Genomic DNA, 22,903 nt, shown 5'->3' on the forward strand with positions numbered 1-22,903 from the left:
TAAGACCTTACTTATCCCAGGGTCAGGAGGAAAATATTTAGAGGCACGTTTGTAGGAATTGCTGATTGTAAGACAGAAATTTTCTCATGACTTTGTGAGAAACAGCATCTCCAGTCCTAGTTGGTTTGATGTAAAATGCGATGTAGTTCAACAGAGTTGATATAGGCTATGAGTGGTTTGTAGAGATCGCCCACCCGGTGTTTGAACCAGACCTTAAGAGAGCGGCTGAGACACAGCCTGTGCGGGATTGCATGCTAGTGATTCAACCCCAGTTTTTACTAGGAAAGAACCACACATAGTAATAGGTTGAAAGCTTCTTGGAGCAAAAGCTATTCGCATTCCCAGTGTGAAAGCAGTGAGTGTACACTGGTATTGAGAACAAAATAGAAGGCATGTGTGATGAAAGTGATCAAAATACTTGATCTAGAGGGTCACCCACACTAGTGTTGCAAGAAGCACCTCATTCTTTGTAATAAATGTTGTACAAAGTACTGTTGCTTAAATAAATGTACCCCTATTAGAAAGTCATGATTTATAGTAAATAATTTTGAACTTGAAAAAGCTTAAATTGATGAGTAATTTGTGGCATGTGTAATGTGACTAGAGAATATGTTTCTTTTTGAACCAAATGAAATAATGTAGAATGAAGGCAATATGTTTATTTCAAATCTATTGACTGTAAGAGCAACAAAAGGATAATATTTTACATGAAAAAAAAAACTTATGAAAAAATACGTAGACACTATAGAGCCTAGGGTGCCCCTTGGTGGCAGAAATGGTTAAGATTACTAGCTGAGAAGTTGGTGGTTCAAACCCACCCAGAAGTGCCTTGGAAGACAGCCTGGCAATCTACTACCGAAACATCACAGCCATGATAACCCTATGAAGAAGTTCTACTCTGCACATGTCGGGTAGCCATGAGGAGGAATAGGCTTAACGGCAACTAACAACAAGAATGGAAGTCAAGAAGCAGCTGCATATATTATTTCAAACATTTTAGATGTCTAAATTTAAGTGTCGTGTTTAAGACATCATTGCTAACACCAGAGCAATTACTGTAATCTGTTTTCTTCTTTTTTACTATTTAGAATTGTAATTCACGAGATGTTTTGGTTATGGAAATTGTTCTTGTGGCGTGCCATCGAGTGGATTCTGAATTATAATAATTCTATAGGACAGAGTAGAACTGCCCCTTAGGGTTTCCAAGGCTGTAATCTTTACAGAAGCAGATGACCACATCTTTCTCCCTTGGAGCTGCTGGTGAGTTTGAACCGCCGACCTTTTGGTTAGTATCCAGTTGCTTAGCTACTGTACCACTCCTTGCTGTGAATGTAATCCTGTTACTTTATATATATTAATAATGTGATCTAGATCCAGTTATCTTAGAAAGCTCGTTCTCTACACACTGCAGTTCCTCAAATATGATTTTATTTCTTTAGTTTAGTACAAATTGGCATTAAATCTAAGTACCCTCTTTATATCCCCATAGTATCTAAATTTTCCTCCTTTCGTTCTTAGACCAAGAAACTAAGTTTCTTCTTTTTTTTAATGGTGTTATTTCATTCTTTCTATTTGTGTGTGGGGTAGATGTGGTTAAATATACATAACAAAACTTTTTCCTGTTTCATCTATTCTTACATATACAATTCAGTAACATTAATTACTTTCAACATGTTGTACAACAATCACTACTGTCAGTTTCCAAGTTTTTACATCACCCTTAGCAGAAACTCAGTGCCTCTTAAGCATTAACGCCTCCTTTGTCCCTCCCATCAGCCCTTGGTAGTCACTAATATACTTTGTTTTGTATTTATTTGCGTATTCTAGATATTTCGTGTAAGTGAGGTTTTACAGTATTTATCCTTTCATGTCTGACTGACTTCACGTGTTGTTAGGTGCTGTCGAGTAGATTCCAACTCATAGTGACCCTATGTACAACAGAACGAAATACCGTCCAGTCCTGTGCCATCCTTATAATCAAAGCTATGCTGGAGCCCATTGTTGCAGCCACTGTATCAGTGCATCTTGTTGAGGGTCTTCCTCTTTTTTGCTGACCCTCTACTTCAGCAAGCATGAAGCCCTTCTCCAGGGACTGGTTCCTCCTGATAACATGTTGAAATTATGTGAGACAAAGTGTAGCCATACTTATTTCTGTGGTTTTTGGCTGTGCTTTGTCGAAGACAGATTTGTTCGTTCTTCTGGCAGTCAGTCTTCTCCACCAACACCATAATTCAAAGGCATCAATTCTTTAGTCTTTCTTATTCATTGTCCAGCTTTCACATGCATATGAGGTGATTGAAAATATCATGCCTTGGATCAGGTGCACCTTAGTCCTTAAAGTGATGTCTTCCTCTTTAACACTTTAAAGAGCGCTTTTGCAGCAGATTTGCTTAATGCAATGTGTCGTTTGATTGGACTCCTGCTTCCATCAGCATTGATTGTGAATCCAAGTAAAATGAAAACCCTGATAACTTCAATTTTGTCTCTGTCTATCATGATGTTGCTTATAGGTCCAGTTGTGAGAATTTTTGTTTTCTTTATTTTGAAATACATTCTATACTGAAGGTTGTAGACATTGACCTTCATCAGTAAGTGATTCATGTCCTCTTTACTTTCAGCAAGCAAGGTTGTGTTGTCTGTATATTGCATGTTTTTAAAGAGTTTTCCTCCAAACCTGATGCCGTGTTCTTCTTCATATAGTCTAGCTTCTCTGAGTATTTGCTCAGCATACAGATTGAATAAGTTTAGTGAAAGGATGCAACCTTGATGCACACCTTTCCTGACTTTAAACCACACAGTATCCTCTTGTTTTGTTGGAACGACTGCCTCTTGGTCTATATTCACGTTCCTCATGAGCACAATGAAGTGTTCTGAAATTCCTGTCCTTTCAATGTTATCCATAATTTGCTTTGATCCCCACAGTTGAAAACCTTTGCGCAGTCAATAAAACACAGGTAAACCTCTTTCTGGTATTCTCTGGTTTCAACCAGGATCCATCTAACATCAGCAGTGATTTTCCGGGTTCCATATCATCTTCTGAATCCAGCTTGAACTTCTGTGAGTTCCCTGGTGATGAACTGCTGCAATCGCTTTTGAATGATCTTCAGCAATATTTTAGGTGCATGGGTTATTAATGATATTGTTTGATAATTTCCGCATGCTGTCAAATAACCTTTCCTTGTAATAGGCATAAATATGAATCTCTTCCAATTGGTTGGTCAGGGAGTTGTCTTCCAAATTTCTTAGCATAGACAAATGAGCACTTTCAGTGCTGCATCTGTTTGTTTAAACATCTCAATTGGTATTCTGTCAATTGCTGGAGTCTTGTTTTTTGCCAGTGTCTTCAGTGCAGCGTGGACTTCTTCCTTCAGTACCGTCGGTTCTTGATTATATGCTCCCTCCTGAGATAGATAGTTGAATGTTGACCAATTCTTTTTGGTACAGTGACTCAATTTATTGCTTCAATCTTATTTTGATGCTTTATGCATCATTCAATATTTTGCCCTTAGAATCCTTCAATGTAGCACTCAAGTCTTGAGTTTTTTCCTCAGTTCTTTGAGCTTGAGAAATGCTGAGCGTGTTCTTCCCTTTTGATTTTCTGGCCCCATGTTTTTGCAGATGTCATTGTAATACTTTGTCTTCTCAGGCTGCCCTTTGAAATCTCCTGTATAGCTCTTTTACTTCACCATTTCTTCTGTTCGGTTTAGCTACTCAGCGTCCCATAGCAAGTTTCGGAGTTTCTTCTGACATCCATTTTCTCTTTTCTGTCTTTTTAATGACCTCTTGCTTTCTTCATATACGATATCCTTGATGCCGTTCCAGAACTTGTCTGGTCTTAGGTCATTATTATTCAATGCATCAAATCTATTTTTGAGATGGTTTCTAAATTCACTTAGCATCGTGCTTTCAAGGTTTATCCAGTTCATAGCGTTAATGAGAACTTCATTTCTTTTTACAACTGAGTAGTCTTGTCTATGGATGTACTACATTTTCCTTATCTATTCATCTGTTGTTGGACATTTGGATTATACATTATGAACAGTGCTGCAGTGAACATTGGTGTAAAAGTACCTCTTTACATCCCTGCTTTCAAGCCTTTTGGATATATACGTGTTCCTATCGAGTGAGTTTTGACTGATAGCGACCCCATGTGACAGAGTAGAACTGCCACTTAGGGTTTTTTAGGCTGTAATCTTCATGGAAGCAGATCACTAGGTCTTTCTCCTGGGGAGCTGCTGGGTGGGTTCAAATTGCCAGCCTTTTGTTAGCAGCTAAGTACTTAATAATTTGTGCCATCGAGGACCCTAGGAATGGAGATTTCTGGGTCATAAGGTAGGTGTATGTTTACCTTTTTGCAGAACAGCCAGACTGTTTTCCATGGAGGCTGCACCATTTTACAATACCGCCAACAATTTGTCCACATTCTCCCCAACTCTTGTTTTTTGTTTTCCTGACAGTAGTCATCCTAATAGCGGTGAGGTGGTATCTCATTGTGGTTTCGATTTGTATTTTCCTAATGACTAATGGCATTGAGTATCTTTTCATGTGTTTATTGGCCCTTTGCTTATCTTTTTTGGTGAAATATCTATTTAAATTTTTTGCCCATTTTTCAAATGGTTTGTTATGTTGTTGAGTGGTAAACCCATTGCCATGGAGTCGATTCCAACTCATAGCGACCCTATAGGGCAGAGTGGAACTGCCTCAGAGGGTTTTCAAAGAGTGGCTGGTGGATTTGAACTGCTGACCTTTCTGTTCACAGCCAAGGTCTTAAACCACTGGGCCACCAGGGCTCCTTGTTGTATGGTAGGAGTTCTTTATATATCCTGGGTATTACCCTTATCAGATATATGATTCCCAAATACTGTCTCCAATTCTGTGGATTGTCTCTTTGATTTGTTGATAAAGTCCTTTGGTGCACAAGATTTTTAATTATGTCCAGCCATGAACCAGTAACTTGATATTTACCTCCAAAATTGGTGGACACCCAGAGCTGGGCAACTCCAGTGTGGCAGTGAAGGAGTTTATTAGGGAGACTTGCATACGAAGCCAAGTCCTGGGCAGCTGCAGGACCAAAACAGATCTCTGTGCATCTTAGTGGGAGGGCATAGGTTTTATACTGGTGGCGGACAATAGTGTCTCCAAGCTAGGGGCTTACGTAAGGGTGACTCAGCAAATGGTAGTGAACTAGTGGACCACAAACTGTACTCATGGTCGGCCTCGCAAAGCCTCTTTACCCTTCAGTCTACCCTTCGAGGCTGGCTCTTACAATCTAACATGTTCCCCCTCTTGTGCCATAGCATGAGAGACCCTGTTACCTCCTTGTCGGGAACAGATATAGAAGTGGGGTTGGCCAGGTGCCGTATGGTGCTTGCACATGATTACTGTGTTCCCAGACAGGGAAAAGGTTTCTCTGATAAGGAGAAGGAACTGAGAAAGAGAAAGTGACCCAGTTTTTAGCCCCCTTATCAAAGAATGTTCTGGGCCCAAGGACTTTACTTAGGTAGCCTGGATGTGAGGTGTACAGGCAGACCGTTCCCCCAGCAATCCATCCCCAGATTCGGATCATGGTGCCAGAAAAAGAAGCGAAGCAGTACCAAGTCCTGGTATGCACATCACTCATTTTGGATGTTGAGCTGCATGTCCGTGATTTGGTTCCTAACTCTGGTGAATGCTATATCTGTGCATCGTTTGAGGCAGCATTTAAAGAGGGCGTAGGACTCTCCCCAGAAGATTCATCAGGCCTACTTGGAGGAGAGATCCCAACTAATCACCCCCATCATGGCTTAATCCCAGCTGTGTGAATAGATCAAAGGACTGCATTTGTCCAATCTTAGGTATGCGTAACATGTTCTGATTCACTTATGTAAAAACAGCATGTTACTCCCAACATGGCACATTATATAAACAGTACACAGTTCAGCACAAGTAATAACAAAAACTCCCTTTCTCAGCACAATTGAACAACGTATTATCATTGCCAGACGAGGCTAATTTAGACTTGGTGTAGTTAGTCAATGTATGTTGAACCACCTGGACATATTGTGCAAGTTCTCCATGTCCAGAGTACGTCACCTCAGTCTTAAAAGTACCGTTCACAGAGTCAAACCATCCAGTCTCAAGCTGTTTATATTTTTAACACACAGAGAAATTTTTTTCTAATGTTGGAGCACTCCCCACAGGCAGCTTTCATATTTCAAAAGGTGTTTTTCATGAATAATGGAGTCAACCGTATTTATTTACCATGTGATTTTCTCAGTATACCAGGTTACACATTCATTTGGTCCATGAGGTGTCCTCCAGAGTATGGGCCTGCTTTTCATGAATTCCAGCAGGATGGGGCTGAATCTGCTATCCAAAGCTCAGGGGGCAAGGCTGTCATGCCCAAAGGGCAGAAGAACGGGTCCTGCCAGGGCCGAGGATGTGGGGTCACCACTCAGATGGACTAGGAGAATGGGCCCACCCAAATGTGAGGGAGCAGAGTTGCTATTCCAGTAGGTCTGGAAGGCAGAGCCGAAGCCCAGGGACTAGGAACCTCCACCCGGAATCTGGAGAATGTGGCCAACGCCCAGCATCTGCAGTGCAGGCTCTTGCCTAGGTGGTTTCAGAGAACTGAGGATTATTTTCAAGTCTTGCAAGCTAATGTGATGTGTTTTGCTGACTTGCTTGGTGCGTGTTACCCCTTCTTTCCCTGCAATTTCTCCCATTTGTAATGGAAATGTCTACCTTGTGCCTGTTCCACCATTGTACTTTGGAAGCAGATAACTTATATTCTAGATTTCACGGGTAAAGAAGAATTTTGCCCCAGGATGGAATTTGGACTTGGAGTTGATTTAAGACTTTTGGGATGATATGGTAGGGTAAATGTGTTTTACATGTGGCAAGGATATGAATTTTGTGGGGCCAAAGGGTGGAATGTTATAGATTGAATTATTTCCCTGAAAAATGTCTGTCAGCTTGGCTAGGCCGTGATTCCCAGTATTGTGTGGTTGTCCACCATTTTGTGAGCTGATGTGATTATCCCATGTGTTGTAAATTCTAATCTCTTTGATGTTAATGATGCAGTTATGTTAATAAGGCAGGACTCAATCTATAGGGTTAGATTGTTTCTTGAGTCAGACTCTTTCCAGATATAAAAGAGAGATTGAGCACAGAGGAGAGGAACCTCATACCACCATGAAAGAAGAGTCAGGAGTGGAGTATGTCCTTTGGACCTGGGGTCCCTGCACTGAGAAAGTCCTAGACAAAGGAAAGATTGATGACAAGTACCTTGCCCCAGAACTGACAGAGAAAACCTTCCCCTGGAGCTAGCACCCTGAATTTGGCCTTCTAGCCTCCTAGACTGTGATAGAATAAATTTCTGTTTGTTAAAGCCATACACTTGGGACATTTGTGTTACAGAAGCCCTAGATAAAACTAAGACACCTGTAATAAAAGAACCTAACCCGAGAGTCAGGTTAGACTGCTTGAAAGGGGAAATTACTTAAGTGAATGTTACGGATTGAATTTTGTCCCCCCCAAAATATGTGTCAACTTGGTTAGGCCGTGATTCCCAGTATTGTGTGGTTGTCTTCCATTTGGTGATTGTAATTTTATTTAAGAGGATTAGGGTGGGATTGTAACACCCTTACTAAGGTCACACCCCTGATACAATGTAAAGAGAGTATGGCCTGCACCACCTTTTATCTCTCAAGAGATGAAAGGGAAGCAAGCAGAGAGGAGGGACCGCATAACACCAAGAAAGCAGCACCAGGAGCAGAGTGTGTCCTTTGGACCTGGGGTTCCTATGCAGACAAGCTCCTAGACCAGAGGAAGATTCATGACAAGGACCTTCCTCTGGAGCTGGCAGAGACAGAAAGCCTTCCCCTGGAGCTGATGCCCTGAATTTGGACTTGTAGCCTACTAGACTGAGAGAATAAATTCCTCTCTGTTAAAACCATCCACTTTTTTCTGTTATAGCAGCACTAGAGAACTAAAACAGTGAAGATCAGAAAATTAGTTAGGTTTAGCCACATACATGGTTAAGCAGGAATGATAGCATGTGGAATGGGTGGGGATCAAAATTGTTTTCCAGTTAGAAAAAAATGAATGTATAAATCCCTGAGGCAGCAGAATCCATTATCATCCATTCCTTGATAAAAGTCAGAGATGGTACCAAAAAAACCAAACCCCTTGCCTTCGAGTCAATTTCAACTCATAGTGACCCTACAGGACAAAGGAGAACTACCCCATAGGATTTCCAAGGAGTGGCTGGTGGATTTGAACTCGTAACCATTGTGCCATGATGTTTCCTTCAGAGATGATAGAAGTAAAGAAGACAACCTGGGTTGGGGGAGGGGTCGTCATGAGCCAGATTGGAGGAGCCAATGGCAGCAGGTTATTTAGAACCATGCTGAGTACTCTAGGCTTTTTGAAGGCCAGTGGAGAGCCACTGACGGGCACGGAGCAGGGATGGGTGTCAGTGTATTTGTGATTTAAAACAGAATACTCTACTTCCTGTGCTGTAAGTAGATTTTGGAAGTGACAGTCGGAATTGAATGACGTCAGGCAGAAGCTTGTTATGAACAAGTTAAGGAAGACTATAGGTGGCCTAGATGTGGAGATTGGTTGTGGATCAGGAAGATAGTGGGTCATATATGTAGAAGTTTCAAAGGTCATTAGTTGATGGAATCCTCATTCCTTGAGTTACAGGCCGTAAAGCCTTGAATGCTTCTCAACCTTGAATGTTGATGTGGAGAACCTGGGGATCTTGTTAAGATGTGGATTTTGATTCAGCAAGTACTGGATGGGCTTGAGATTCAGCATACCAGACGTGGTTTATGCTGAAAAATAATAAGTGTGGAAATAAGGACGTGAATTAAAATTCAAGAGTGGTATTAGAGAAAATAATAAAAGGAAAGATGATGCTTAAAGGGGAGACACTGGTATAAAGACCACGTGAAAGAGAGAACACTTACGCTGAGACCACAAAATAAAAGAGTAGGGGTCAGCCGGGTGGCGAAGTGGGGTGCAAAGAGGCAGAACCAGAGACGGGAGAGTGCTCCTTAGAGAAAACTTAATGATTTTCTAATGTGTTGGTTGATTGATGATTATAAGGTTGAAGGAGAAAGTGTTCAGGAATCCCCCCAAACTTCTCAGAAGCTTAGGGACTGGTGGTGTTATGGTCTCAGAGCAAAGAAAAAGCAAGCCTCAAAGGGAAGAAATAAATTGTAATTGCAAAAGCAGCAAGAAAAATACTTATCGCATATTACAATGCTAGAAATGAAAAAAAAACTTTTTTTTCTTTACACAACAGAATGGTTTTAACAGCACTTAACTAAAATTCAGTGAAGCGTGATGAGTTCATTGACCAAACTTGAAAAATATATTCTCCCTGAAAATTCACCTACGTAGATATCACATAAAAGTGTACATGTTAATCTACTAAGGGCAAAATTACATAGGTGAACCCACAACCTCAGCTTTGGACCCCTGACTCCCTGTCCAAGCCTGGATGCTTCTCATCTTTTGGGATGAGTAAAATTCTCCATCTGTGATGTTGCCAGAAGGAAGAGGCCTGGGGAGCTGTGTGAAGAATGCAGGTGTGCGCTTCAGAAGGCTGGAGGCAGATCCGCCTTAAATGCAGACGCGCTCAGAGCGGAGCATTGCTTTGAGCCTGGGAGGAAACCCTGCCCATGAATGAGCAGAAGGCCAAGAACCAGTCACTCCCACCTTGCTCAACATGTCTTACCCCCATCCTTCTTCCATTTCAGGTCCCAGGTGTGAAGCAGGGAGAACTAGTGTACAGTCTAGGCAGCTGGGAACCTACGGCAACCATGTTGTACATCTGAAAATCACATGTAAGGGTTTCAACTACTCTGACTGGTATGTGGACCAAACATTCATCTGCCTCCAGACTGCCTAGTGGCTCTGCTTCCCATTCCTCTTGGGCTCAGAGAGGACGTTCACTTAGACTTCGAGAAGCTGGAGCAAGGACATGGTGAGTACTATGGAGAGCTGGGTTATTCTTGCCACAAGGGAGTGATGCTGGATGTGAATTGTTTGGGGACCAGCTGTGTGCTCTGGCCTCTGTGGTTCCTCAGTGAGGTAAAAAGGTGGCACAGGAGACCAAAGGACTGGCCCTGGGAGGCATCCTAAGCCCTGCTTCACTGTCACTGGGCCCTTCGTCTATGTGGTTTTTCAAGGATTGGATGCCTGGTGTCACCTTCCTTACATGACTCTTGGAGCTGGCACCATGGGACAATAATATCACTACCTTGGTCCTTGGTGCTCTGTGCTAATGCAGGATCTACTGACCAGAGCCTGCAGATGGAGCAGCTCTGGCTGAGGAGGCTGAGTCCCAGGCCCATCTGGGCTACCTTTGTCCCATCACTGAAAACTGTTCTTGGCTTCCCCGGGTGCTGCAGGCTTTTCAGCGCAGTTCTAACACTATAGCTCCAGCTCTCACTCTGTGTGATGGGCAAAGAAGGAGGGAGTTTGTAGGGGTAGGGTCTGACTGTTTTATGGGGCCCTGGGTGGGATTTGGTGTTCTCATGACATTGTCACCAAAGGAATGACACCGGGGAGAATAAGTCCAGCTGGATTCTGTTGGGATCTCCAGACCCACCCTTTTTCCAGTGGAGAATGCTTTTGCCTTGAGCTTCTCAAGTGTGTGAGAACCATGAAACCCCAATCTCGGTCCTTGTCCCCACACCCCCCCCCCACCTACCTATACCTAGCCAAAAAAACAAACCAAACCCTTTGCCGTCAAATCAATTCAAACTCACGGTGACCCTGTAAGGATAGAACTGCCTCATAGTATTTCCAAGGCTGTAATCTTTATGGAAGTTGACTGCCATATCTTTCTCTCACAGAGCAGCCGGTGGGTTTGAACTGCCAACCTTTCAGTTAGCAGCCAAGTGCTTTAAACAGTGTGCTGCCACGGCTCCTGTACCTAGACCTGGTATTAAATCCCTGTAATTTTTGACTTGCCACAGTCTTGAATTAGAATCTAAAAATATTCTTTCTTGCCAGAGAATCTCATATGAGGTGTATGTATTTAAGTTCTTGGGTTTATAGTTTCCACCACTGGAAGAAAACTTCTAGATCAATTGTGGGTTTCTACTGAGAATTTTGTAATTTAGTGGGCATAAAACTTTTTAATCACAGAGGAATGCTCGTTTCAACTGATGTAAAAGTTACTCTAAAGCTCACATCGACCTTGAGAAGGTTCTTAAAGGCTCCTGTTCCATTTAACAAGTCATACCAACCCCTAAAGTGTTAAATATTTTAGTCATTTTAGAACATCCTCCCGACTGAGATAAGATGGATGTACAGACTCTGGCATCCTTGGTCACTGTGTTTAGAAGGAGAGCTCTAATTTACATTTTTACCATTTGCACAAATGTAGTGTTAGGCTGTTAATAATAGACCCTCTGATTACATTTAAATGGTTTTGTAATTACAAATGGCAATTCCTAGTAAAGACATTAAATATGTCATTTGATTTGTATCGTATTAAAAAATGCAGTTTAGTTTAAATTATACTTCTACAATAGATAACATCTTGAAAGTTCAAAACTCAATATGAACTTTAAAAGTGTACTTTGTGAAGACTTGCTCCTACCCTTGTCCGCATCCAGCCTATTCCTCTTCCACCAGCTCCCTTTAGATAATCAGCTTTATGCTTTGTGAGGCATCTTGCCGGTGTGTATGTAAAAGGAAGCAAACATATACAGAGGTTTTTATTTACCTTACTTTGTTACAGAAAAGGTAGCATGCATTATCCTGGAGATCTTTTCATGACGATGGTGGCCCCAGGTGTGCAGGCTACAACTGCACTCCGGATGGTTTTCAAACCTGTGACCATTCGGAAAGGAGAATGCCAGGGCTTTACTTTAAGGTGCCTCTGGTTGTCTTTGAACCATCAAACTTTTGGTTAGTAGTACAGTGCTTAACCATGTGTACTACCAGGGCCTTCTTTCATAACAGACCAATATAAAAATAAAAAATAAAAAACCCAAACTCACAGCTCTGGAGTCAGTTCTGACTCATGGCGACCCTGCAGTTATACAGTTAGACCGTATAACTGAGCTGTATAGGGCTTTCTTAGCCTTAATCTTTAAGGAAGCAGATTTCCAGGACTTCCACTGCACCACTGGGTGGGTTCAAACAACCAACCTTTTGGTCCAGGGTAAAATATTTGTGCAACCCAGGGACCTTCTAAAAATATATGATGTTATTAGGTGCCACTGAATCAATTCTGACTCATAGTGACCCCTGTGTACAACAGAGTGAATCACTACCACTGCCATCCTCACAATCATTGTTGTTCTCGAGCCCATTGTTGCAGCCACCGTGTCAATCCATCTGGTTGAGGGTCTTCCTCTTCTTCTGCTGACCCTTTACCAAGCATGATGTCTTTTTCTAGGGACTAATCAGTCTCTCCTGATAACATGTCTGAAGTATGTGAGATGGAGTCTTGCCATCCTTGCTTCTAAGGAGCATTCTGTTTGTACTTTTTTCAAGACAGATTTTTTAGTTCTTTTGATAGCCCATGAAATATTCAGTATTCTTCACCAGCATCACAATTCAGAGGTGTCAGTTCTACTTCAGTCTTCTTTATTCATTGCCCAGTTTTTGCATGCATATGAGGCAATTGAAAACACCGTGGCTTAGGTCAGGCAGACCTTAGTCTTCAAGGTGACATCTTTGCTTTTGAACACTTTAAGGAGGTCTTTTGCAGCAGATTTTCCCAATGCAATGTGTCGTTTGATTACTTGACTGCTGCCTCTGTGGGTGTTGGTTGTGGATCCAAGTAAAATGAAATCCTTGACAACGTCAACCTTTTCTCCATTTATCATGCTGTTGCTTATTGGTCAAGTTGTGAAGATTTCTGTTTTGTTTATGTTGAGGTGTAACCCATTCTAAAGGCTGTAGTCTTTGATAGTCTTAGATTGTCATTGGTAAGTGGTGCAAGTCCTCTTCACTTTCAGCAAACAAGGTTGTGTCGCCTGTATATTGCAGGTTGTTAATAAGTCTTCCTCCAATCCTGATGCTGCATTTTTCTTCATACGGTCCCGCTTCTTGGATTATTTGGTCAGCACACAGGGTGAATAAAAAACAAAAACCAAACCCATTGCCATCGAGTCAATTCCAACTCGTAGCAACCCTATAGGACAGAGTAGAGCAGCTCCATAGGGTTTCCAGGGAGCACCTGGTGGATTCAAACTGCCAACCTTTTGGTTAGCAGTCATAGCTCTTAACCACTACACCACCAGGGTTTCCACAGATTGAATAAGTATGGTGAAATGATGTACCCTGACATACACCTTCCCTGATTTTAAACCACACAGTATCCCCGTGTTCCGTTCATATGACTGCCTCTAGGTCTGTCTACAGGTTCCATATGAGCACAGTTAAGAGTTCTGGAATTCCCATTCTTCACAACATTATCCATAATTTGTTATGATCCATACAGTCAAATGCCTTTACATAGTCAATAAAACACAGGTAAACATCTTTCTGGTATCCTCTGCTTCCAGGGAAGATCCATCTGTCATCAGCTGTGATGTCCCTGGTTCCACATTCTCTTCTGAATCTGGCTTGTATTTCTGGCAGATCCCTGTCAATGTACTGCCGCAACAGCTTTTGAATTATCTTCAGGAAAATTTTACTTGTGTGTGATATTAATGATTTTATTTGATAATTTCTGCCTTCTATTGAATCACCTTTCTTTGGAATGGGCACAAATATGGATCTCTTCCATTCGATTGGCCAGGTAGCTGTGTTCCAAATTTCTTGGCATAGAGAAGTGAGTACTTCCAGTGTTGCATCCATTTGTTAAAACATCTTTCAATTGATAATCCATCAATTCCTGGAGCCTTGTTTTTCGCCAGTGCCGCTTGGACTTCTTTCTTCCGTACCATCAGTTCTTGATCATGTTCTACCTCCTGAAATGGTTGAACATAAACTAGTTCTTTTTGATATAGTGACTCTGTGTATTCTTTCTACCTTCTCTTGATGCTTCCTGTGTTGCTCAATATTTTACCTGTAGAATCATTAAATACTGCAGCTCAAGGCTCGGGTTTTCTCTTCTGTTCTTTCCGCTCATGAAATGCCAAGCTTGTTTTTCCCTTGTGGTTTTCTAATGCTGGGTCTTTGCACTTTTTTTTATAATGCTTTAGTTTGTCATCTTGAGCCACGCTTTGAAATCTTCTGTTTAGTTCTTTTACTTTATCGTTTCTTCCTTTCCCTTTAGCTACTCTACATTGAAGAGCAAGTTTCAGAGTCTCTTCTGACATCCAATTTGGTCTTTTCTTTCCCTGTCTTTTAGTGACCTGTTGCTTTCTTCACGTATGATGTCCTTGATGTCATTCCACAGCTCATCTGGTCCCTTGTTATTAGTATTCAGTGCATCATATCTATTCTTGAGATGGTTCCTAAATTCAGGTGGAATATACTCAAGGTCGTACTTTGGCTGTCATGAGTGTGTTCTAATTTTCTTCAGCTTCAACTTGAACTTGCGTATAAGCAATTGATGGTCTGTTCCACAGTAGGCCTCTGGCTTGCGCTGACTGACAGTACTGAGCTTTTCCATTGTATCTTTCCTTAGATGGTAGTCAGTTTGATTCCTGTGTATTCCATGTGGCGAGATCCATGTGTACAGTTATTGTTGGTGCAAAAAGTTATTTTCGATGAATTAATCATTGGTCTTGAAAATTCTATCATTGATCTCTGGCATTGTTTCTATCACCAAGGTCATATTTTGCAATTACTGTTCCTTCTTTGTTTTCACCTTACACGTTTTAATCCCCAGTAATTTTTTTTTTTTTAATTATCAGTGCATGTTTATTGCATGTTTGATCAATCTCAGACTGCAGAAGTTGGTAGAAATCTTCAGTTCATTCATCTTTGGCATCAGTTGTTGGTACATAAATTTGAATAATAGTCATATCCACTGGTCATTCTTGTGTTGTTGTTAGGTGCTGTTGAGTTGGTTCTGACTTATAGCAACCCTGGGTACAGCAGAACGAAACACTGCCCAGTCCTGCTCCGTCCTACATCCTTATAGGCATGTGGGTATTATCCTATCACTGACACTGTTGTACTTCAGGATAGATCTTGAAATGTTCTTCCTGATAGTAAATGTGACGCTGTTCCTCTTTAATTTGTCACTCCTGGCATAGTAGATCATATCATTGTCTGATTCAGAATGGCCAGTACCAGGCCATTTCAGCTCACTATTGCCGAGGATATCGATGTTTACGCATTCCATTTCATTTTGATGATTTCCAAATTTCCTAGACTCATACTTCATACATTCTACGTTCTGATTATTAACGGATGTTTCCAGCTGTTCTCATCTTGAATTGTGCCACATCAGCAAATGAAGTTCCCGAAAGCTTTACTCCATCCACATCATTAAGGTTGACTTTACTTTGAGGAGGCAACTCTTCAACGGTTGTATTTTGACTGCCTTCCATCTTGAGGGGCTCATCTTCCAGCACTATATCTGACACTGTTCCGCTGCTGTTTATCAGGTTTTTACTGGCCAATTTTTTAAGAAATAGATTGCCAGCTCCCTCTTCCTAGTCTGTCTTTGCCGAGAAGTTTCTCTGAAAACTGTCCACCAAGGGTGACCTTTGCTGGTATTTGAAATACCAGTAGAATAGCTTTAGCCTCACAGCAACATGTAAACCACCATAGTATGACAAACTGACAGACAAGTGGTGGAACATGATACGGTAATAATAATGGGAGGTGGAGCTAAGATGGCAGAGTAGCCAGAAGCTTCCAGTGATCCCTCTTACAACAGAAACCTGAAAAAACAAGTGAAGTGATTATGTGTATGAGAAACTAGGGGCCCTGAACAACATAGGCAAAGTTAGGAAATCAGACCGAGTGGCAGGGGGAGGGAGAGACGGTTCAGATGTGCCGAGGAGTTGCCGGACCTGACTAAGCGTGAATGGGCACACCTCAGGCACAATCCCCCGGCGCAACCACGGTGGGGCTGGCGGTAGCATTCGGGATGCGGGTTCCTCAGGGAGACACAGCAAGCCACACAGCCTGCTAACACCTCCGGAATCACGTAAGAACAGTGCTCTTGGCAACAGATAAGTACTTGTGTCTAATTTATCATGCTCCAGTTGCCTAAGGCCCGTTCAGTGGCTGTCAGTTTCCCTGGGCCTGAGAGAGGTTCTGCTGCACGTCCTGAGGCATTCTCCTGGCCTTGGAGAAGGAATAAAATAACAATTGGGGAAAAACATAATCTGCCAACTCCTGTAAGCTGGGAACTCAAGAGCAGAAGCCGCACCTGTCCAGGCACAAATGGTCCATGGACTTTGAATGCCTTTCACCCCTGCATGGATCTGTATGGGCCCATTTCAGGAGTTTAGGCCCTTGTTGGCAGACTGCAACACTGTATGTGCCTGAGAGCTGACTTCAACTGTTTCATCTGTGCGGTGGAGAGGCGGGTTTTTGACATTTGACACCATTCTGCCCATTAAACAGGGTTCTCACCTGCCCACACCAGGGCCCTGAGGACTGGTGGCTCCACCCACACCACCTAACCACCCGCAGCAGGAATTCAAGGATAAGTGGTGCCTCACAGTCCTTACAGTCAAAAGCATCGGGCGTCCATGCTCCAGCTGCAAAACCCACCCACCAGTGTGCTCTAGAGAACACAGAAGCACTTTCCTCAGAGATGCTCCGGGGATGGTTGTCAACTGCCCGTATTGCTCAGAGTGTAACCCCTGCTGCAACCAGATACCTGTGCCTACACACAGTCACCCCTGCCTCTCTAAGACTGTAGGACAGAGCCTACACTGCACCACACACGTGGTGACCAACTATCTGGACAGCTGAGCTGAATCCATACAAGAAAAGTGAATGGACTCCTGGGCTCATATACCTGATAACAGCTCTAGCCATCTGGTGACAGGACGTTAGAGCTTCCAAGGCACAAAGAATCATGGTCGCTCACTCAAGCAGCCTGTTTGGGCATATCAAAACAAAGTAAGAAGCTAGGATACAGTAAGCAAACATAAGATAAACTAATACAGTAACTTGTAGATGGCTCGGAGACAACAGTCAATATCAAATCACATAAGGAAGCAGACCACAATCGCTTCAACAAGTTCTCAAAACAAAGAATTATAGAATTTTCAGAATGCAGACGTCTTCCTGGAATTACCAGAGGTAGAATACTAAAGTTTCATATACAGAACTCTTCAAGATATCAGGAAGGAGATCAGTCAAAATGCAGAACAAGCTAAGGAACACACAGATAAAGCAGTTGAGGAAATTGAAGCTATTCAAGAGCCTAATGAAAAATTTAATATGCTGCAAGAATCCATAGAGAAACAGCAACGAGAAATTCAGAAGATTAACACTAAAATTTCAGAATTAGACAACCAATAGAAAGTCAGAGGAGCAGAATTGAGGTAGTGGAAGTCAGAATTAGTGAGATTGAAGATAAAACACTGGGCAACAACATATTCAAAGAAAAATCACATAAAAAAATTTAAAAAGATAAACCCTAAGAGTCATGTGGGACTCTATCAAGATAAATAACCTATGAGTGATTGGAGTAGCAGAATAGGGAGGGATAACAGAAAATACAGAGAGAATTGTTGAAGATTTGTTGGCAGAAAACTTCCCTGATATCATGAAAGATGAGAAGATACCTATCCAAGATGTTCATTGCACCCCACATATGGTAAATCCCAAAAGAAAGTCACCAAGACATTATAATCAAACATGCTGAAACCAAAAATGAAATATTTTAAGAGTGGCTAGTGATAATCAAAAAGTCACCTACAAAGGGGAGTTAATAAGAATAAGCCTGGACTACTTGGCAGAAACCTTGCAGGCAAGAAAGCAATGGGATGACATATATAAAGCACTGAAGGAAAAAAATTGCCGGCCACGAATCATATATCCAGCAAAACTGTGTCTCAAACATGAAGGTGAAATTAGGGCATTTCCAGATAAATAGAAGTTTAGGGAACTTTCAAGAACCAAAACAAAACAAGAAGAAATAATAAAGGGCATTCTCTGGTTAGAGAATCAGTAATATCAGATATGAACCCAAAAATAGAACACAGGACAGAGCAATCAGATGTCAACCTAGATAGAGAAATTACAAAAATAAATCAAGATTAAAAACACTCAAGACAGGGAAACCGATGTCATTATAAAAAGATGACAACATTAAATCAATAAACAGGGACTAAAAAATGTAGTCATAGGTCTTGCATTTGGAGAGAAAGTCAAGGTGATACAAAGAAATAAAAGATTGGTTTAAACTTAGAAAAATCGGGGTAAATCTTAAGGTAACCAGAAATGAGACTAACAATCCTACATAGCAAAATAAAATATAAGCCAAAAAAAAAGAGGAAAAGACAATAAATAAAAACTACTTAGCACAAAAAATTAAGTGGAGATAGGCAGGTGCTTCCTGCAGAGTTGGATGTCCCCAGGCACTTGTCGGTGGAGCTAATGAGCTTTGTAACACTTGCCCAAGCAGGGCAGAGGCCAACCTGAGGGGCCCAGAGGCCAAGGAGCCCAGGGGCTAAGAGGTCCAGGGGCCAAGGCAGAAGCTTTGCTGTGGGCACAGCCAGAAAGCTGTCCTAACCAAAGAGTTGTATTCTGAATCATTCCTGATCCTAAACTGTAACCTGTTATTTCCATAATTAATGCCAGAATCGTGGGGGAAAAAAAAAGTAGGGAAAAGGAACTGTCAACACACGAAACTGCATCAAAATGACAGCACTAAACTCACACCTATCCATAATTACTTCTGAGTTTAGTGCTGTCATTTTCATGTATTGTTTTGTGTGTATACCTATCCATAATTGCGGAAACCCTGGTGGCATAGTGGTTAAGTGCTATGGCTACTAACCAAAGAGTCAGCAGTCCAAATCCTCCAGGCACTCCTTGGAAACTCTATGGGGCAGTTCTACTCTGTCCTATAGGGTCGCTATGAGTTGGAATCGACTTGATGGCACTGGGTTTGTTTTGTTTTTTTTTGGTATCGATAATTGTGCTGAATGTAAATGGACTAACTGCACCAATAAAGAGACATAGAGTGGCAGAATGGATAAAAAAAAAAAAAACCACGATCTGTTTATATGCTGTCTATAAGACACACACCTTAGACTTAGAGACACAAACAAAATTTCAAAAGGAGGAAGAAAATATATCAAGCAAACAACAATCAAAAAAGAGCAGGAGTGGCCATATTAATTTCTGACAAAATAGACTTTAAAGTAAAATTCACCACAAAGGATAAGGAAGGACACTGTATAATGATTAAAGGAACAACGTATCAGGAGGCTATAACCATATTAAATATTTATACACCCAATGACAGGGCTTCAAGATACGTAAAACACACTCTAACAACACTGAAAAGCGAGATTGCTCCACAATAGTAGTAGGAGACTTCAACGCACCACTTTCAGTGAGGGACAGAACGTCCAGAAAGAAGCTCAGTAAAGACATGGAAGATCTAAATGCAACAATCAACCAACTTGACCTCATAGACAGATAAAGAACACTCAACCCAACAGCAGCCAAGTATAGGACATTCTCTGTAATAGATCACATATTAGGTAATGAAGCAAACCTTAACAGAACCCAAAACACTGAAATATTACAAAGCATCTTTTCTGACTGTGAAACCATAAAAGTAGAAGTTTATAACAGAAAAAGCAGGGAAGAGAAAGCAAGCATTTGGGAACTGAACAACATCTTCCTCAGAAACAGCTAGCTTATAGAAGAAATTAAGGACAGAATAAAGAAATTAATAGAAGCCAATCAGAATGAAAACACTTCCTATCAGAACCTTTTGGACACAGCTAAAGCAGTGCTCAGAGGTCAATTTATGTCAATAAATGTACACATCCAAAAAAAAGAAAGTGCCACAATCAAGGAATTATCCCTACAACTTGAACAAACAGAAAGAGAACAACAAAAGAAACCCTCCAGCACCAGAAGAAAGCAAATAGTAAACATTAGAGCAGAATTCAATGAAATAGAAAACAGAAAAACAATACAGTATCAAGACTAAAAGCTGGTTCCTTGAAAAAATTAACAAAATCAATAAACCATTGGCTGAAGTGACAAAGAACAGGAGAGGAAGCAAATAACCCAAATAATAAATGAGATAGACAATACCACAACAGAGCCACGTGAAATTAAAAGAATCATCAAATTACTATAAAAAATTCTACTCTAACAAATCTGAAAACTGAGAAGAAATGGACAGATTCCTAGAAACACACTACTTACCTAAACACAAACAGAGGTAGAACAACTAAATAAACCCATAACAAAAGAAGAAATTGAAAAGGTAATTAAAAAAGCTCCCAACAAATAAAAAGCGCTGGCTCCGACGGCTTCACTGGAGAATTCTACCAAACTTTCAGAGAAGAGTTAACACCACTACTATTAAAGGTATTTCAGAGTATAGAAAAGGATGGAATACTCCCAGACTCATTCTATGAAGCCAGCATGACCCGGATACCAAAACCAGGTAAAGATTTCACTAAAAAAGAAAATTACAGACCTATATCCCTCATGAACTTAAGACACAAAAATCCTCAATAAAATTCTAGCCAATGGAATTCCACAACATATTAAAAAAAAAAATTCACCAGCATTAAATGGGATTCATACCAGGTATACAGGCATGGTTCAACATTAGAAAAACAATCGGTGTAATCCATCACATAAATAAAGCAAAAGACAAGAACCACATGACCTTATCAATTGATGCAGAAAAGGAATTTGACAAAGTCCAACACCCGTTGATTATAAGAACTCTCAGCAAAATAGAAATAGAAGGAAAATTCCTCAGCACAATAAAGGACATTTATGCAAAGCCAACTGCCAGCATTATCCTAAATGGAGAAACACTGAAAGCATTTCCCTTGAGAACGGAAATCAGACATGGATGGATGCCCTTTATCACCATTCTTCAACATTGTGGCGGAGGTCCTAGCCAGAGCTATGGGGCTAGATAAAGAAATAAAGGGCATCCACATTGGTAAAGAAGAAGTAAAAGTATTTCTATTTGCAGATGACATGAACTTATATATAGAAAAACCTAAACAATCCTCAGGAGAAGTACTGACACTAATAGAAGAGTTTAACAGTATCAGGATACAAGATAAACATACATAAATCAGTTGGATCCTTCTACACCAACAAAGAGAACATCGAAGAGGAAAGCACCAAATCAATACCATTTACAATACCCCCAAGAAGATAAAATACTTAAGAATAAATCTAACCAGAGATGTAAAAGACCTATACAAAGAAAATTTAAAGACACTACTGCAAGAAACCAAAAGAGACCTACATAAGTGGCAAAACACGTCTTGCTCGTGGACAGGAAAACTCAACACTATAAAAATGTCTATTGTACCCAAACTGATCTATAGATGCAATGCAATCCCAGTCCAAATACCAGTGACATTTTTTAATCAGATGAAACAAATCACCAACTTCATTTGGAAGGCAAAGAGGCCCCGGATAAGTAATGCATTACTGAAAAAGAAGAACAAAGTGGGAGGCCTCACTCTACCTGATTTTAGAGCCTGCTATACTGCGACAGTAGTCAAAATAGCCTGGTACTGTTACAACAACAGATATATAGACCAATGGAACAGAATTGGGAATCCAGACATAAATCCATCCACATATGAGCAGCTGATATTTGGCAAAGGCCCAAAGTCAGTTAAATGGAGAAAAGATAGTCTTTTTAACAAATGGTGCTGGCATAACTGGATATCCATCTGCAAAAATATGAAACAAGACCCATACCTTACACCATGCACAAAAACGAACTCAAAATGGATCAAAGACCTAAATATAAAAATTAAAATGATAAAGATTATGGAAGAAAAAATAGGGACAATGCTAGGAGCCCTAATACATGGCATAAAGAGTATACAAAACATTACTAACAATGCAGAAGAGACACCAGATAACTGGGAGCTCCTAAAAATCAAAGACCTATGCTTATCCAAAGACTTCACCAAAAGATTAAGAAGATTACCTACAGACTGGGAAAAAGTTTTTAGCTTGACATTTCCAATCACCATCTGCTCTCTAAAATCTGTGTGATACTGCAAAAACTCAACAACATAGTAATTTTTATTTGAGGTGAAGGGAAAGACATCACACAATACAAGAGAGGTCAGTGCAGCTGGTCTAAACCAAAAACAAAGAAGTCTCCTGAATAAACTGAATGTTTTGAAGGCCAGCATAGCAGGGGCGGGGATTTGGGGACCATGGTTTCAGGGGACATCTAAGTAATGGCATAGTAAAATCTATTAAGAAAACACTGTGCATCCCACTTTGGAGAGTGTCGTCTGGGGTCTTAAATGCTAACAAGCGACCTTCTAAGATGCATCAATCGGTCTCAACCGATTGATGCATCTTAGAAGGTCGCTTGTTAGCATTTAAGAATGAAGATCACCAGAGACACAAGGTAATTATGAGCCTAAGAGACAGAAAAGACTACATAAACCAGAGACTTCATCAGCCTGAGAGCAGAGGAAGTACATGGTGCCCAGCCATAACCGATGACTGCCCTGACAGGGAACACAGCATAGAACCCCTGAGGGAACAGGAGAGCCGTGGGATGTAGACCCCAGATTCTCCTAAAAAGATCAAACTTAATGGTCAGACTGGATCTAGAAGGACCCCGGAGGCCATGGTTGTCCCCAGGCCTTGTGTTAGCCCAAGTCAGGAACCATTTCCAAAGTCAACTCTTCGAACAGGGACTGGACTGCAATATGGGATGGAAAATGATAGTGGTGAAGAATGAGCTTCTTGGATCAAGTAGACACATGAGACTATGTTGGCGTCTTCTGTCTGGAGGGGAGATGAGGGGGCCATAAGCTGCCCAAATGGA

At 41.1% G+C, this 22,903-nt stretch overlaps 1 protein-coding gene across 3 annotated transcripts in view; it reads left to right on the forward strand.

Moving 5' to 3' along the window:
• ZNF558 (zinc finger protein 558) overlaps window positions 1-22,903 on the forward strand; it is a 386,595-nt gene that overhangs the window by 220,379 nt on the left and 143,313 nt on the right. The window contains exon 2 of one of the 3 annotated variants that reach the window (XM_049881360.1): window positions 9,750-9,976. The exons of the other annotated variants lie outside the window; for them this stretch is intronic. The gene's annotated coding sequence lies outside the window, so the exon portion shown is untranslated. The remainder of the gene's footprint in view (window positions 1-9,749; window positions 9,977-22,903) is intronic. 3 annotated transcript variants of the gene reach the window in all.

This window comes from Elephas maximus, chromosome 3 (assembly GCF_024166365.1).
Source record: "Elephas maximus indicus isolate mEleMax1 chromosome 3, mEleMax1 primary haplotype, whole genome shotgun sequence".
Taxonomy (NCBI): Eukaryota; Metazoa; Chordata; class Mammalia; order Proboscidea; family Elephantidae; genus Elephas; species Elephas maximus.